At 25.5% G+C, this 20,349-nt stretch overlaps 1 protein-coding gene and 1 non-coding gene across 2 annotated transcripts in view; one reads left to right on the top strand and one right to left on the bottom strand.

Annotated features, from left to right (window-relative positions):
- The window catches only part of LOC132945138 (uncharacterized), a 41,602-nt gene that overhangs the window by 1,514 nt on the left and 19,739 nt on the right, over window positions 1-20,349 (top strand). The gene's annotated exons all lie outside the window — the stretch shown is intronic.
- On the bottom strand, window positions 14,078-14,150 carry Trnaa-agc (transfer RNA alanine (anticodon AGC)). Its single transcript has one exon. It is a non-coding gene; the product is annotated as a tRNA-Ala (tRNA).

Genomic DNA, 20,349 nt, shown 5'->3' with positions numbered 1-20,349 from the left:
ATTCTACAATATTTCTTGTATACAATTCATTCCTTTAGATAGTATCCGTCATGGTATTAATCCAAAATGTGAAAATTCCGATTCTATTGACATTTTTGAAATATCGTTTTAATACCATTGTCCGCTGAATATTTAATTTAAATTTATTTGACTATAATGCATTAATGTACAGTAGGTACAATGTAGACGTCATACTTATTCTGCAACAGTATTCGAAAGAATATTATTTTGGATGTTTTCTTATGTTATTGAACGTTGTAGTATTAACGTGTTGTACGAAACTTATTATGTCGTCATATTTATGATGTATTTAAAAAAAAAAAAACATTATTTTGGACAAAAAAAAAATAGTATCATAGTATGTGAAACATTTTAAATAACAATTTAAAAAAAAAATAAATATAAATAAACATGACATATAGTTTTTGTTCATAAATTTGCCACAACAATAATATAAGTATATATAATTAGTATAAAATATGTCGTCTTCATAATATTTTACATAGGTATTTTTCATTTGACTTGAGTATCAAATTTACAAAGAAAATTCGTAGATATCTTTTCTATTAATTTGTTTGTCTGAAAACATATACAATTATTGTGGGTTAATACAATAGTATCTTTAATATTCAATAATTATAATGGCTGTGTATTTCAATTAAATAACTTTTATAAACTTATATTAAGTAGTAAGTACCTACCTACCTAATTTTTATATTGAATGTTTGTAAATAAATGCTTATAATACAACTCTTTAGTCTTTACTCAAACTTAAATACAATATACCACTTGTTTAATTTTTCTTTAGTTACTAAAATCATTTATTATAATAATATATATTATAAGAATTTGAATGAAAGTTATTTAAACAATTCTATAAGTCATTCTTACCTGGTTGAACTTTAAAAATGTTCTAAAAAAAATGACACCATTAGGAGCAATGTTATTACACCTATTTGAGAAATTTTATATGTAGGTAATAAATGTACATCATTTAGTTTTTTTTTTATGAAGACTTTTACATTTGCTTTTAAAATAAGTAATAGTTTATATTTAAAAATTTTAATTTAAGTAAAAATAGGAATTCAACATAAAAATAATAAATATTTTATATATATACTTTGTATAGTTAAATATGGTAACAGAACCTAATAAAGTAATAATAAGCAGACACTTATTTACGAATGATCCTAAGTATCCTTGTATTGTTGTATCCAGGCCTCTGAATGTAAATAATTTCACTAACCCCTTAACCAAAATTGTATTACTTTTTTAGCATCAAGTGATGTAGGTTATGGTAATTTTGTTATTATTCATTTTTTCTTGTTCTTCATTGTTTAACGTTTTGGTTTATCATGCTTAACATTAAAATCCACTCTGTTGTGCATTAGCTTTAAGAGCACGGATTCCAGTATCTAATTATCAAATCTAATTTAATTTATAAATAAGTTTATAACTTTTACTTAAATTTGATTAATTTACAGAGGTTTTCTATTTTATTTTTGTTCATGTTTTAATAAAGATTTAAGGCAAATATATTATGTAGGTACACACTAAGTACAAATACAATTAAATAATTGTATATGTTATAATTATAAAATTATAAAATATTATTTATTTTAAAATTAAGGCACTTTGGATGCGATTGTTACAATATATTCAATAAGTTTGTATTATGAATATTATCAAAATTGTATCGGTAATAGATTTCAGGTTTTGCTTCGGGCATTAGGGCCCCTTTAAATCTAGTTCCAAATAATCTTTATTTATATTTATGTTTAAAAACAAATCATTTTTGGTGGTATTTTTTTACATCTTAATTTTCATTTACTCATATCAAAATAATTTTAATTCGGAAACTTGAGTACCTATCTATTGTAAATTATTATAATACAATGGTAGGATAATTTATAAGAATTTTGTTTCTTATCCAATGTCAGTATAATATGACAGTATGAAGCCAATTTTTTTGTCACAAAACGATACTAAGATTGCAGATTTTTGATTAATTTGTATTATATTTTAAAGTAAGGTACATAATACTATTAATGCTTGTATAGTTTATACATTTACTGATAAGTTCCAAATATCATTAACATTTGATATATTTTAAGTATTATCGATTTATTATGATTATAAATGTAATAATAGTGAAAGTTAAGTATTTATTAGACATGTGATAGACACTGTTTCGTTAATTCAAAGTAAACATACACCTAAATATAATAATATATATAATATCTCATTATTTCAAAATGTCAAACATTTCTTGCATGAATTATGTGGCTTTTGGACAACTAATGCGTTGAACAGATTCTCTCTAACAATGTGGTAAACACATTTGACGTAGGTAATACATTTTATATCTGATTTATTTTAACGACTTTTGGCTTATGGGCTACTCGTAAGTTTCACACAAAATTTAAAAACATTCTCAGGAAGTATGAAAAATAAATATTTTGTATTGCCACATTATCTATAAAAATGTAATTCGCTTTAGCAATTCATTGGATTTCAAAGTTCATATCGACCTATAATAAGGCAATACAATTGTATTAATTAAAAGAATTTTCGATTTTAGATACAAATCAACAAAACAGATATTAATATTTCAGTGGCTTTAGTATAGGTTTACCTTGGAACGAAAATCTTTAATTAAGACATATAATTTGAAATGCCAATACATCTATTTTCCTGGATATAATTTATATGAAGAACCTAAGCAACTTGAAACATTTTTGACCATTTAATTTTTTACAATTAGTTTTATTTTTCATTTTTCACAGAATTACAGTATAAAAAACAATAGTAGGTATATTCATATTTATTGTTTTAATATTATACTTTAATTAGAAGTAGAATATTCTGAATATTTTAGAAATATCAGTTGAATGATTTATATTTTTCAAAATATCTTAAGATTCCTATCTAGATTAAAAAAAATTAAAATCAGAAAATTTATAATCTGTACTACTCGTTTTTTAAGAATGAGTAATAATTATGTTGGATTCATAAAAATACAGTTTTTACATTCAAGTTTTTGGTTTACTAAAAGAAAAATGTATGAACATTACGCCGAAATAAAACATAATATGTATGTATTTGCTAACGATTCGTGGAATTTAATTTCATTCTCAAAGTCAATATTGAAAATTAAATTATATCTCAGTTATCACAAGTTATTCATATAAAAAATAGTTTTACACAAATGACTACAAAACATCCATTATTAGCACAGCTCATCGCACTCAATAATGATAAATAATTAAGTAGATATATAATAATTTGTTTTACTGCTTGACAAAAAAAAAGCTTGAACATAAATACACATTTTGTTTGTATTTTAATAGTTTAACACATTTAATTAATTTCGAATTTCTAACGAATAATTAAAATTAAAATATAATCTAGATTATGAGCTTTGACTTTTTAGCAATACAGGCATACAGCTCATAAGGAAATAAATATTTATTTAATAATATTTCTATTTTATGAGGTAAATATATTTTATTTTTATCAATATAATATTATATCCTATGAAATCTGATTAAATTGTTTACCCAAGTGTAAATAATAAATAATATACTACTATAGTACGTAATATACATTTTGAAGAAATCACATTTGATTGTAAATTAGATTTATTTTCAAATGAATAAAACACTAACTTGTTTATTACAGGTGAAAAATCACAACGTTTTATAATTACTGTAAAACATTAAACATTAGGTACGTATTTCTGTACTCCATTCTATGTAAAAAGATTCAAACTAATATGATTTGGTTACAAAACAGAGAATTGGTGTTAGAGTTACTGTAAAATAATAGGTACCTATACGATTTTGAAAGGTAAATCGTGTTGAACCAACTTAAGTACAGTATATTATAAGGTATTGAACAAATTGTCTTTTGGCAAAACATCAAAAGTCGTTTTATTTGGACACCGAAATCCCGAGGTTGCTATCTATATCTACTTTGAGCAAAAACGAAAAGTTCTCGTATTTAATTCTTTATCCGTTTTAAAAAAACTTAAGAAGATTCAGCATTTTTTTTTTTATTATTATTATTGTTCATGACATGTTGTTATATCGGGGGCATAGTATGGGGATTCCTGAAAGAGTTGCAGCTCATCTCCAAGAATTCTGGTAAAATTAAAAAAAAATTAAGTACATTTTTATAGTTATATTATTTTTTTTATAAAACGCTATAATACACTCAAATTATTAAGACAAATATTTCGTCAATAGAAATAAAATTTAAAAAATATTAGGAAAGAATTGTTCACTTATTCTATTATAGTTTGTTTACTTATATTTGAAACCTACTAAAACCATCTGAACCTACAGCAACCTCCTTATAGAATTCAGTTCTAAATTTGAAAAATAGCTTTAGAAAATTATTTTTTTTTCAGTGTATATTATAATTTTTGTAAATTCATAATTTAATTTACCCGTAGGTATAGAATATAGTATTTTGTAAAATGTTTATAAACTTTATTTAAAATGTAGGTATCTATTTATAAATATAGAAAAGGTTCCAGATTGTTTTATACATACACGCCATACAGTAAATAATAAAATATGGTTTTACTAGAATAATATAAACTAAAAATATTTAGGTATATTAATCTTCTAAACCTATTTTTTTCAAACATGTAAGTATTTTACTAACAAGTAAAAATATTTTTTCTTAAATTATGATGCCATAATATTTTTTAAATTTTCAACATTTATGAAAATTATTAAAACCTTATATAGGTGTTACTACTTATAATATAATATGTAGTATTATCCTTATTTTATGATCTGCAATGTACCTAATTATACACGAAGTAGAATTTATTATTTTTTTTTATGATGCCATTGTTGTATCATTAGTAATTATTTACCGACCTCGAAAGAAAATGAATTTAAATCATAAAATGTGTAAATGTCTTATTCCATAACAATTGTAAATACACTTAATACTTAGACTTTTTTTTTTAGAGAGATAAAAAATGAATCAATATATTATAAAAGTTGAAAAAAACTTAGAAATGGTTATCATTTATTATTAATAATATGACAACCCTTTTTTATTTTTTTTAAATTCTCCAGAAATTAAAAATAAAAATTCCAAATTTGCTACGATTTACTATTAGCTATTTTAAAATATACAATTATAAAACGTATCTATTAAACAATTTTTCTTAAATGAATAGCGTGATATTGATTAACTTGGAATTTTATATATTGGCAGGTATAATTTATTAACAATATCTAGGCGCATTACTTATTGATTTATCAAGCTAATGTTAAACATCCAATAATTCCTAATTTCTGAATGTAGTTTTGTTGAACATTTAAAAACAAACATATATTATATATTACATAAATATGACTGGCATTTTTTAAATGCTAGGTAAAAACAGTAGATAACATTTATAAAAACGCAAAAATAAATATTGAGAGATTAGTGCGCGGAGTTTGCTTATCGGGTATGTACATATTTTTTCAAATATCACCTGAAACAGACAAAAAGGGGAATAAAACATAAAATAAAACGAAACAACAGCGAGATTAATTTAATTTATGGGTGACAACAAAAACAAGGCGTTAGTTCAATTATGTAAAGGTTTTAACAAAATATCTTTCACGTTGTCCTTAAAAAATATATATTATTATGAACGATGACGAACATGCAGTTTGACAAAATTTTAAACCTTTTCCAAGCTATGATCAACAGGTTATACCTCTCTAAAATAATCGGATTTATTATGATAACTGCTTTGTCACTAATGGTTGTCATAGGACGAGACAATTTAAACTGGCATATGTCCATTAATGGAGTCAAAGTAAGTACTTAAACCAACGATGGGTGAATCACGCGAATAAGTAAAGTAAAAATATAATGTATAGGTACAATATACGACTATCTAACTACCAGACTAACCAACGCCAACCTAACCTAACCTACGTGTATATAATTAATATACTGGGAATCGAACAATTTCCTAGATTTTGAATTAATATATAATTAGTATTAGGCATTTATAAGTCACAATTAGTGTATAACATTTAAACATTTTAAGTAGATATAATGTGTTAATATTCTATTATTTTTTACGGAAACCTGATGAATATTTTATGAAATCTCAACTAAAAAAAGATGGGTAAGTGGATGTCGCACTGCTGTACAGTAGGTGACAAGCGGGTCACTGTAATGGATAGTGTTAAATTTGAATTCAATGATATAATATCATTGTATAAGAAAAACGATTCTGAGCAAAAACGGTCAGTCAGCATATGATATTACCAAGTATATTTGATGATATTATTGTAAATAAAGTAATTTATATATAACCTATTTACGTGGAACCTTGTTTTAAATTTTCAATCATTAGCTATAAAAATTGAACATTTTATAAATTTTTAACTACAAAATAATCATTAAATTTTAAATTTGATAAATTTTGTCAAAATTCGAAATTTAAATGCTTATAAAAAAAATTGTGCCTATGTATTTTTAATATTTTTCAACTAATATTGTAACAATATATCAGAAGCCTTGCATTAAATTTTCACGCTTTTTTACCCAACAAATAAAATTTTATTGATATTTATAGAAAAAAAACTAAAAAAATTGAAAACTGACAATGTCCGTAAAAAGCTCAAAACGAGTCAAATTATTTTCAAAATTTTATCGTGTATAGAAAATGCTAATATAAACATTCGATGACATTTTCAAGTATCTACAGTCATACGTTTTTTAATTAGAACAAAATAAGAAAATCGTTACATGAGAAATCAATGGAATATCAAATGTTGTAAAAATATAAATTTCAAACGCTCATAAAAATTTAATTTGACTTTCTTGTAGACACTTTTTTTTTGGTAAAGGTTGACAAACTTATGGATAATCTCGTATTACATTTTCAAACCTTAGATTTAAAAAGAAAAATGTTTATGAATTCTCAACTCAAAATAATTTGCTAATTTTCGTGATTTTTTCGTATTTTGTCGACATTTGAACTTTAAATGCTTATAAATAAAAACTGTGACTAAGGATTTTTAATTTTTTTCATCTGCTTTTGAGAAATTAACCTAGGAGCCTTCTATTAAATTTTCAAGCTTTTTTAACCAACAAATAAAATTTTATTGATATTTATAGAAAAAAAAAACTAAAAAAAATGGAAACTGAAAATGTCCGTAAACAGCTCAAAATAAGTCACAATATTTGGAAAATGTTATAGTGTATAAAAAATGGTAATATAAACATTCAATCAAAATTTCATGTTCCTACGGTCATTTGTTTTAGAGTTGCACCAAAAACCAAAATCGATTTTCTCAAAAATAGATTTAGCGTAAAAATTCCCGTTTTTCCTTAATTTTTCTTTTGTTTTTCACGTCGCTTTTGAAAACTACTGGGAAATTTTTACTTTTGACCCCCCAAGTATCAACTAGATTCACTTTCCTATCAGAAAAGTTACTGTTGAAGAAAATCCAAGCACTTTTCTGTCCTAAAAGGTGTTGATAGACACAAAAAAAATAAAAAAAAAAAACATACACCATTGTTAAATCAGAATCTAACATGTGGACTGTATTGATAAGTATCAATTATTATTTGGTTTTACTCAAAGTTTAAGTATTTGTATAATTTAATTTATAACTTTAATGCTATGACAAATGTACAGTATTCAGCCAAAAGTATTAAAATAATATTATATGTGGTTAAATGTTGTTAGTTCTTCATAAAATATTTAAATATTATTAAATTTATTAATTACCTATTATATGTGACCATGTAAAAATTAAACCTAATTTTATAAATAATATATATTAATATATTATAGGTACTCTAATGTATCATTACATTTTTTTTATTCAATTTTCCATCTAATACATTTTATTGCAATCCTTACAAGTAACATAATAATATGTAGAATGCATAATTTACAACTAATATGTTTTACTTAACTTTAAACTATCTGAAAATAAGTAACTTCATATTCTTAATAGTATCATGCTCTACAGTGTGTTTATCATATTATTAAATTATTTGTTTCATTTTATCTGAATTATATTGTAATCTATGATTTAAAAACATGACTTTATTATTCGAGGTGTATATTTTAGTTTCATAAATTATGCTTAATGTTGTTTTTTAGTACCTAAATAATTTGGTTGCTAAATATAATACATTACATATTTTTTAATGTTATTACGTTAGGTCATAAATTATAATACGCTTTTAGGAAACATTTCCAGTAGAATTTTGTTTTGGGTCCCTATTGGAATTTAATTAAGCGATTTAGAACTTAATTTTGTTACATTATTCCGAATTACAAGAATGTTATACATTTTAGTATTATTATTAAGGAATCAACTGAAATGTACACGTCTGAAACAATAGATAGGCATAATTAAACTGAATCAGTGAAAAGAAAATTCAGTCTATTAAAAATTAAATCGAATCAATAATAATTATATATATCATCTAAATACCTAAAATTGTAATAGGAAAATCGTTTTTTCGTTTAAATATCCAACTTAGCTCTAGTTTTAAATTTTCCCAATTCATGGATTCATCTGTGTTATATGCTTAGTTCAATAAATGGCTGGAAGTCGTTAAATGCACTGTGTAATTTTATTTTATTTTTGTTGCAAAATGCGCAAACTAATAATATTGTAAAACATATAGAAAGGAACGAATATTTCCCAGGGTTTTCATAATAGTTCAAAATAAAAATTAATAGTATGTTTAATAATTCAGTAGCAAACCACTCCTATAAAAACGAAAAACAGATAAAATCTATACCTGGTTTATTAATAATAATAATAATAAAATATATATACATTATACATAATGTAAACCATTTTAGACGTACACATTAAAATATTTTTTTATATGAACTACGGTTACCTACGCATTAATAAAAACTATAATTTCGTATAACAACGCATAAAAACCGCTTTGTCGCCACCACACACGTCAATCGCGTGGTAAATATTATTAAGTATTAATGTTAATTTCCGACTATACCAGCTGAAAAATCGAACTAGAGTAAGAGTTGAAGACTGACATTAAAATGCGAAAAGAATTTTCTGAGATACAATACGATAGGTATAATATGGTATAAACGTGGTTCGTGTTGCAGTTCAAACGGTGTATTGACGAGATATTATATTTATTATATAATAAATAACAACACTTTATATTTATGGTTATAAAAAGGCTGCTGCAGGTCAACGAAACACGATAAATGGAAATATAATCATAATAATATTTTCTTGCTAGGAATTTCTATAGTTTTCAAATCAAACTGTATCAAAAAATCGTGTTGTTCAATTTCGCATCAGTAGGTATTCACTGGTATATAGAATATGTTGAGATACCGTCTCAAAAATAGATTCTAATGTTTATCGTAAAAATTATATTGAATTCATTCCTAATCAAATGGATAGTATTACTTTCAAAACTTTTATATAAAAAATAATATAATAATATTCTGTTGACGTACACGTACTCAATGCTACACGTATATATATAGGTACGATACGTCTAATCGATTACGTAATGTATTAAAAACCTCTTGCAAACCGCCAGTAACATACGTTTATACATCGGTTATGACTTTACAAGACGTTTTCCGTGAAAAGGGATGCGATTTTAATACGGTGCAGGATGGCGGGGCGTTTTGTACGTGACGGCCGGCGATGTGAGTAGGCAATAATGTGTACACGCGTGTCATTTTCCACCGCCTCTATTATAAATTTGCCAAAATGTATTTTGTACATACGACAATATAATTATTGTAGCCGTGTCTTAAACGAAGTATCAAATTTTAATACATGTAGCAGGTAATGTTTTAATGGGTGGTGTTTGCAGCCCCCCCCCCCACCACAAAAAATAAAAAATAATTTAATATAAAATAAGAATTCCTATCAAAATTTAAAAATTTAAAAATTTAAATAATTAATTTCAACAGGCCTCTGTACTCCAGGTCCAACAACCCACCCCCTCTCTTGGCCCTGAATGTATGTAGTATTGCACATCAATAATAATATCAAACATTTGAAGGAAATGAAAGAGGTCGGGTAGAAAATAATATTATTCAATCAACACTATATATAAACGGAGAGGACATCATGCTGCTCGATGTGCAGTAACATCAACACACCTCGACGTCAACTAATGCAATAATACCTATTACTAAACATGTCTAAAATATTATAATGTGTAGCATTTTATCGGCTTAATCAAAAGTACTTAAAACCTTGTATAAGACAGCGAAAAAAGCCACTCATCGTCTAATAATAAGCAGATTTCTAATCGACCACGTTGATTATAATTAAATACTTATCATCACAACAGACATATACGTAGATAATTAGTCTTCTGTAATCATTGCCGTCGATATACAATTTTTAATTATTATCACTCACCGCCGTTTGTAGAATAAATGAGTATAGAAGTATATTAACAGGTGGGTGGGTAAATACTTGCAAAAAGCTTTTCCGTGTCATTTCCGTGATCGTTATCGTCACCGCATTTATGCGTATAACTATATATATATACATTATTATATATAAATTCACAGACCGCAGCTTTACGTCATGTGGGGAAAGTTATACAATACTGAATGCACACAACGGTCCTCAGCCAATTAGTTTTCGTGTCACGACAGACGAATGATGATTATTTAGCTCCCGTATAGGAAAATATGGAAGAAATCCGTTTTTGAATAACGCAAAACGGCCAAAACTATACAATATAATAATAATAAATTATCATATTAATATCACATGCGTGGAACAGTCGTCTCTCGGCGTTGGCTTATTTCATACAATAATTATTGTGTATAATATAATGTATTAAACTACCTACCTATATTATGTTATTGTTTCTCTGCGAAAGTATATTGTAATAATATTTATATAGACACGTCGATTTCGACCAACAAGTGTCATGTTTTACGTAGGTACCTAAATAATTTTACGAAGCACGCGGTCGTGTATATTTTATTATTATATTCTTAAATATTTGTTCATTTGTTTATTTTTCAATCGATACGTATTGTACCTGAACAACAATGTTGAGCTTGTATACATTGGAACTGAAGCATCTCTACCGTTTATTAAAAACAATATTATTTTAAAAAACCGTACATTTTTAAAGTTATAGCTGGTTGGGACATTTTAAAGGCAGTACTGCCCCTGTTATAACTGTACACAATAAGTCATTTGATTGTATTGCCAAACACTATGTAAATTTTAAACAAAAATTTTTCGTTTTTCGTTTACATAATGAAACCAAACAGTTCAACGTAGTCGGATCAAGTTATATTCTTGTTAAATATTTTTAAAGTGCTTTCGTACTATTCTTATACTGCTATACTGCTTTCTTAATATTTATTCTTTTGTATGTTTTAATATGTTAATAACTGAAAATTTTACTTATTTTAAACTTGCCATTTATACTTTTATATACAGTTTAAATGTATTCTAAACTTTATAATGACGTATTTACTGGTATATTTTACCATAGTGTTGTATAACGTAGCTTTGAAGTTCAATTATTTACAATTATTTTGCTTTTGATGTCTTACTAATAAAAATGATAACAAAAGTTCTGAGTAAAATTTCCTTTATTGAAATACGCACAGCAACAGTGACAATTTTCAGAATATATTATTAATTTCGTCAATTTTTTTAAGTTTCGTAAAATATATATGAAGATCATTTAAAATTTTTAATAGTGTCAAAACTGGCATTTATTATGTTTGACACGAGTACATTATTGGCATTTATAAATATTGAATATAAGTATATATTTCACTTAACAGTGAAATACATTTAACTGTAGTAAGTAGGTACATAAATAAATTTAATTACTCTCAGAATATTACCACGAACTTAAAGTTAATTATGTTCAATTACAATAATGTAGTTTGTACACGACACACGTACACATTTTAATATTTTAGAAATGTGCTTATTTGTTTAAACCCTGATTAAAGCTTGATTCACAGTAAATATATTAAGGTTATATTAATGATTTAAAATTATATATTGACTTTTCTCACTTCAAAAATAAGAATCTTCATTGATACAATTCACACTATGTTAGCGGTACAAATTAACTACATGGCATATCAAAAGGATTATTTTGCATAAAATAACTCGTAAAGTTTATTTAATTTTTAATTGCGTAGGTACAGTATAATTTTGATGAAGAACATATTATTATATTATTACTCTGCAAGTTTGCTCGTTTAAATTCAATGCGTTTGGTGTTTATGAATAAATTATATTATCTTCTCTCATTAATCATGATTTATTTACATATTATATAATAGGTACCTAGGCTATTTGAAACGCTTGTCCAATTCATAATACCATTATAAGAGTGATACATTTTTCTTAAAATTCTGATTCTTTCACATTTCAGTTACATTTATCTTTTCAAAATCATATTTGATTGTACCTAGTTGGAATGAAATAATCGAGCTATTGTTAAATTTAAAATGAATATCGAATGTTTCTATTGAATTATTTGTATGAAACTTGAATATTTCTATATAATATCCCGAAACGCATTATATCTTATTGGAAAATGCTCCATTTTCATTTAATTCTCTACACATTTCCAAAGACGAGATTAGTTCGAATAACATGTACTTTCATTGTAAGCTCTCGCTCAACAATGATTTCGAGACGAAGGAATAAATTGTTTTTTTTCTTAATTGCAAATATTTCATAAAATAGCATTATTCTGCTGTATACTAAATATTTGTATAATATAGTAATATTAATTAACTACTGCAAAAACATAAACATGAAGTAAAATAAACCTGCACTCTGCAGTATAAATAATATATAATGTATATGAGACATGAGTTATGACAATACAATTCTTCGGGATAATACTACATAATTGTATATGAGAAAATCTGAAGCATTATTAAATAATCAAAAACTTAACCTTATTAAAGACAATATTTTATATCATTGGTTCACCTAATCTTGTGCAGAAGAGGTGAGGTAGAATAATATGCCGACCGCATTTTTTATAGTAACATAATATTAATTCTGATTGGGTGAAATGGGGTCATCCAAACGTGTCTTCTATGATAGGTATGCACTATTGTTGTTATGTTGAATGGTATTACAGGTATTACAGGGATGACGTTTCAAACTATAGTACTATATTACATAAACGTTTGTTTGTATAATTTATACATGTTATTGGACCATAAAATTATCATTTTTGATTAATTATACCATATCAGCAATTCAAATTTTAATTAAAAATAATAATTCATAATACTATTTACTAGCTATTAACAATTAACAAATACCGTTATTTTACATAATGTTTACAAACATTTAGTATAAATATCATGTACCTATAATACTGAGAATTCGATACGCTCTCATGATACATAACTCAACTTCCGCAGATTGCACGATACGTACAAATATGGAGGGCCGAAATTCCAGTATTAGACGATTATAATTTATACTATTATAATTGTGTAGGTAAATGTTGTTTATATGCTGCACTATTGCTTAGGTAATTTTACACTGTATAGTTTAAATTATCCCTCTATATTAGAACTGATATACCGGATGTTTGGGTGGTATCTGATATTAATCTGATGGTTAACTTAAATGTTTATTCTACATTTCAAAATTAGGTAGATAAGTTTCGACGAAGATCATCACTGATTTAAGTCATCACTGTAGTACCTATTAAAACATAATATTATGTCCTTTTTTATAATACCGACAACACAAAAATTAATTTGAAGTAACGTGAAAAAGTTGCGTATGAAGAGAACATTACAATCAATTAATAGTAAATTGTATCAACTCGTTATTATAAGTACAAATTAATATTTTGATAATAATTAATTCTAATTCTCTTAATAATTCTTATGATATTGTGTTTAGTAAGGTTATTTTTGGATTAAATCATAAAATATTTTGTTTCACATTATAGTTAAAAAAAATGATAGGAGTGGTGAGTGAGAAAACAATATATTTTGTAAAATAAACCAAAACCAAAGGTAAAAAAAAAAGTGCAAAATTTTATCTGGAGGCGCCGGGCATCGATCCCGGTACCTCTCGCATGCTAAGCGAGCGCTCTACCATCTGAGCTACGCCCCCTGATGTTGAGATCTTATAAATTTGTTCTTTTTAACAAATACTTAATGTACCTATGTTGAAAGTAAAATAAACAATATTATGACTAGCTAATTGATAGTTATTTAACTCTTATTATTGATCAGTTTAAAGAGAAAAAAATCAATGTCAAATCTTATATTTAACTAGCTGTCATGCCTGACATTGCTCGTGCAAGGATTTGTATGGTTTATAATTACAAATTATAATATCATTGATTATATTTGTAATTTGTAAATAAATGTAAATGCCACATTGCTTTAAATTTTATTATAATAGTACCTAATATAATATGTAGCCAATGCTATAATTTAAATCTCATATTTGTTTTAAAATATCAGTTCTTTATTCGAAAGTCAAAATCATGAACGCGACGATTTAAAGCATGCTTTTAGTTTATCTGCAGGGGCTTATAATATATAAAAAAAGAATTTTATTAAATACTAATTTTTATTAGTCATTTCTCCTATTGCTATTATAATCTGTAAACTGTAACCAATAACAACCATTTATAATTAAAAAAAATTTCGATTTCTATCGTAAATCTCAAATAAATCGTAAATCCTTGTTTGAGCATATCTCCGGGTTACCTGGTCCCATTAGAGCTTACAAAATCGAGTCGATTGAAAATATTATTTCATTATTAAATTAATTCAATAGGTATTTGCGTTTTAGGTATTTTTTTGATATTAAATTGTATAGATAGGTAGTTAAGTATAAAGTAGCTAGGTGGCGTATGGTGTAGCCGAGAATTTTCAACGGGGGTGTTGTAACTACTTGTAAGAAATATCTTATAGATTTAAATGAATTGTGGTGGTAATAACAAAGACACAAACAAGGAGATTTATCACCCCCCCCCCCCCCCCCCCCCACCACGGGCACTCCACTTGGTATATTACTAATTTTTTTTTTGCGCACCTATTCCTTTTAAAGTTCCGATATTCAATGCAGATTGCTGACACATCATAGTTTGATACTTTAATCATTTAATTAGGTTCTGCAACTATTTTTTGTACCAAAACTGAAAATATTTTGTCTATTGATAAAACTAATAAAGCGATACAATTTCAGAAAACAGATCTGAATTTCTCATGAAGCATAGGTATTTGATAGTTGAGAACGAATTTAACAATGAATCAATTTCTGATATGATGAAATTATTTATACATTTTAATTATATGTATAATTTTTTTTAAAGGATTCACTATGAAATAAATATAGTGACATTTATACATGGCTCATAAATAGTTATTCATAAATATATTATGCAGCGTAGTAAATAACTACTATAAAATATGTTGTTACGATTAGACGTTTATATCTTTATCAATTGTTATAAGTTTATAACTTATAATTATATATTTCTAGTTGATACAATATGTAAAATAATATAGTACTGGTAATAATATAATATATATGAGTGGCTATACCACCAGCAACTTAATTAACCCTTCTACTATAACTATCTTGGCCCGTATATCAATTACAATATTGTACATAATGTGCATATAGGTACTTAAGAATAGGTTGGTAAGTAATACCATTGACCATACAATACGTATAATCAATGGCAATATTATACACTGCAGGTATATTGTTTCGTTAGTTTGTTTGTTTCATTGTTATTAATAGGTTATGCTACCTTCATTGTGTTAAGGTAATTTTAATGATAGCTAATAAAATTTATTTCTATACATTTTTACGCATAGTTTAAGAATACTATTTTATTAATTGTTATTCAATTAACATTCTAAATGTTATCTTTTTTTCGCATGCAATTTTGATATTTTAAGCAAACATTTAAAGTACTTAATTTGACGGCAATGTAAACAAAATTACGATGTACCTATTGATTACACATCATCGAAGGTTAGGTTCATATAAGGTACATCACGAAGGTATAAAAAGGTAGGTATACAAAGTACCTATATATAATATATCAGTTTTATTACTAATTTGTGATTTGTGTGTGTTATAGAAATGTGTTATATTATGTAATTTTTTTCTGGTAACATCGATTAACTATTTTTTGAGAAAACGTGACTCTTCACAAACATTTTAGTATTGTTCTTTGATTTTATTGGAAAATTTTCACTTATTTCTATATTCATTTCTTACATAAACGATGTCAAAACAAACTGAATAACATTTGGTATTCAATAGAAAACAGCAAAATAGCATATTATGTGTTGTATACATAATTTTATATTATATGGTCTGTAATCTGTATATACTTGATCTTAAAATATTGTTGAACTCAACTGGTTAACTGAATATATTTATATAAGAGCAAAAACATCGCATTTAAAAAAATGAGTGCAAAGTAACGTGACAGTAATGTCGAAAACATGCGATACGAGTGCTTTACATGCAAATCACGGAGGCAAATAAAGTTCGAACATATTATACTTCAACGAAATAAAAAGTCATTCCCACTATCCGACCTACAACTAAAATGAACAAATTCTCAGCCAACGGCGCCAATATGCTTCGTGTAATATTACCTATACAATATGACAGAATAACGAATATCTAAGGTGCTCTAGTATACTCTAATAACCACCTACTCAAAAATTCACATTTACAAAAAGAAAGAGTTTTTTTTTATCATTGAAAACAAATAAATTGTTATTTTTTGCGGGCTTTGAATGAAAGAATTCCCTCGTGGATTTTTTTGACATTGTCAAGGAGAGCGTTTTTAAGGTGTCATAACCTTTATACTTTTATCAAAAATATTCCTCCATAATTTAGACGGTAAATTTATATTTATATATAACTATATAGGTACCTAGTAGTATCTATACTTGGGCTATTGAAGAATGTTCCCATATTTTATTGAAGTGCAGAAAAAAAATACACAAATTAATATAGGAATTTAATTGAGAATTAGACGTTTCTAAATTTATGGAAAAATAGATCATTCTAACATATGTACTGTATGAATAATTATTTCATATAATATGTGATAACATTATGTTATATACAATATTCAATATGCAGTATTTTATTACACTGACGATTTTCGTTCAAAATAAATACTAATGACCAGATAAAATATTCTAATCATAAACTATTAGAAGGTATCTAGTACCTATATATAAAAAGATTTTGATATTATTTTATACGTAGCTTTATTCTAATTAATAAGTGATTTTTGAAAATGTCAAATCTTTTAAATACTTAAGTTTTTTTTTTTTAAGAGGATTTAGAACATTTATTATAGTTTTGTGATTTTCAACAGCTTTTACTAATATAATATTATAATTCATAAGTATTCATAACTCAAGTATAGTGAAGTCGATACGCATAACTCATATCATATATTCATATTATTCCTTTATAAATTACTAAGGAAATTTGCATAAGTGTGAATATTAAGAAGTTTACTACTACTGGCCATGTCCAGATTATTTTAACATGACCTTACTATGCTTTATTGCACTTTGTAGTTACTTCAAAATTGCAGTTTGATACATTGACATAGTGTATATATACCGACCTTAGTTTACGAATACCTAATACTATAAACTTCATACAAATTACTGTAATTTATAGGTATTATTTTGAACAGTTTTACTTGCTTGGAAATATGAAAATAATTTTCAAAGGAACACAATTTTATTTTGTCTGATTTGAGAGTCATCTAGTGTTTGGTTAGATTTACAAATAATTCATATTATGAAAATTAAATTTAAAATGTGGGATTAATAAATAGATAAACAAATCATTTTAAACATCAAACGCTTTTAAAAATAAATATTATACTCATGCATTTTTGATATTTTTAATTAAAAGTAGGTACTATAAGAAATTATGAATAACTTATGAAAAATTAAGAAACTTTGTGTTACATCATTAATCATTTTGATTAACAAACAAACATAACATAAATCGAAAAAAAATCGTACATTTTAAATCTTCATAAACAGGTTAATAATAAATGTTAAAATATCTAGAAATTACTAACTAAGATATTCAGTAAATATTTAAAGTCTCTGTAAAGTCTGTTAAAGGTTAGGTGAAGGTATATTTCTTACTGGATTGCACAACAAAAAAAAACAAAATCAATTTTTGTCAAAAACTGATGTTGCGTAAATATTCACTTTTATCTTCTGAGTTAAGTACTTGAAATTTTTTAACCACCCCCCACAAAGTGCCAAAGAAATCAAATTTGCTGCTAGATACTACTCCAACGTTTCAGCTGAGCCTAACCTTACGAAGCTTAAACGCCATTTCAATGATCCAAAAAGTGACGTCAAGCACAAAAAAACATCATCGTAAAATCATTGTATATTTGTTACATTTTTCGGTCGGATTATAATGTGAAATACTTTCATACATAACTGTTAACTGTTAACTAAAAAATTAGGTGTATATACTTATTAAATATTAATATGAAAGATTGAAACATAACGGATTCTCTGGATTTATTTTCTGGTAGAATATGTTTTGAATAGCTAGGTATTCGCTTTTGACGTTGGTAATTACCAGAGTTATAATAATAATAATAATAATAATGTGTTTGTTCTTACTTATGGTGCATACAGTATACAGTCATAAGAGACAATTCAGCTAAGTGAACTATATGCAACATGTAGAATAATTTATACCTAGCCTATTTTTAAAATGGAAATATATTATTATGATTTATGAATGTAGGCAAGGTGGAAACGCATTAAATTATTACATACTCTTTATGGAGTGCCAGTAAAAAAAGTTTTTAGTGATATAGTCATATAGGTAATACATAGAAATAAATGTTTCTTGTAAAAACAAAGAGTTATACGTCCACACGACTAGGTTTAAGTTATTGTACTGTTTTAAATATTCAATAACATACATTTTATTTGTACATAATATAGTGTTATCGATACTTACATAGTTACCTAATTGTATATTACATTAATAGGTAGATTTTTACATATTAGGAAGAACAAATAAATAGCTACAGTAAGTTTTTAAAAAATTTAAAAACAAAACTCAAATCATTATAAGTACATAATATGTAAATAAAGTATAAACACATTCCAATGATAAAAAACATTTTTGGGGTATTTTTAGCAGATACATACGCTTTGAGAACAAAGTGCAATGTAATAAAAAATGTCTGGCATAAAATATTCAAAAGAAAAATGTTTAAATTATTACTGTATAATCATACTACCTATGTAGGTATTATGAAAGGTATAATATTATACCAAAATTACCCAATACCAACTTATAAATATATAATATATAGGTAATATAGTATGTACTCCTTGAAGGACTTGCAGCTGAAAAAAATGAAGTAAATATTAATACAGTTTAGTAGTAGACTTGTACAACTGCCAATAAAATAGCACGGACGAGGAGTAGATAGGTACCTACCACATTAAATATTATGCTGATATGATTTTTATAAATTAGTTTGTATTATTTTAAATAACTCAATAATTATATTATGATTGAAGATTAGTTTTGTATCATACATATTTAGATAATAATAATTAATACACCATAGCTAATTAATTGTAATATGTAGTTATACTGATCAATGAACAATATCAATAATTTGTTTATAAATAGGTAGTATTTAGTATAATAGACATCCACGTATTGATAAATAATTTAAGTGAAAATTTAAAAGTTGTATTGTTTGTTAGTAATTAGTGTATTTTAGTTGTAATTTCAATATTTTGTCACAACAAAAGTATTCAAGATTTTAGCAGTTGGGATATTTTTAAATTAACTGCCTGATCAGTACAATATTTATATTATTATGTTATCCTAAAGAAATGTAATTTATTTAGATTGAACATTTTCCTCGCATAATATGCGTCTTTAGAGGAGGTAGAATCAAATTGTCTTTAGTGGTTCAAAATGTAATCAATCGCGTACTGGATACGTTTAGATACTACATATTTAATGATCAAAATAAAATCTCCAAGGAATACAAAAACTGGCTGCATTTTAATTTTTATGTAAATTAAAAATTCTACATTCCACTAAATAAACGAATGAACATATTTTTTTATTTTAAATGTACAAAAACACTTTTCCATTATGATAAACTTACTTAATGAGTTCGTTAACAATAATTTGTATACATTAAACTGTTGGTTTTTTAAAAATGTTTATTATGTATTTATAATATATTGACCACAATAAATTTAAAATTTGATCATTTAAAAAAACTCGTGAAAAA

The sequence above is a fragment of the Metopolophium dirhodum genome, chromosome 5 (assembly GCF_019925205.1).
Source record: "Metopolophium dirhodum isolate CAU chromosome 5, ASM1992520v1, whole genome shotgun sequence".
In the NCBI taxonomy this organism is placed as follows: domain Eukaryota; kingdom Metazoa; phylum Arthropoda; class Insecta; order Hemiptera; family Aphididae; genus Metopolophium; species Metopolophium dirhodum.
This window is presented reverse-complemented; position numbering and strand designations above follow the sequence as displayed.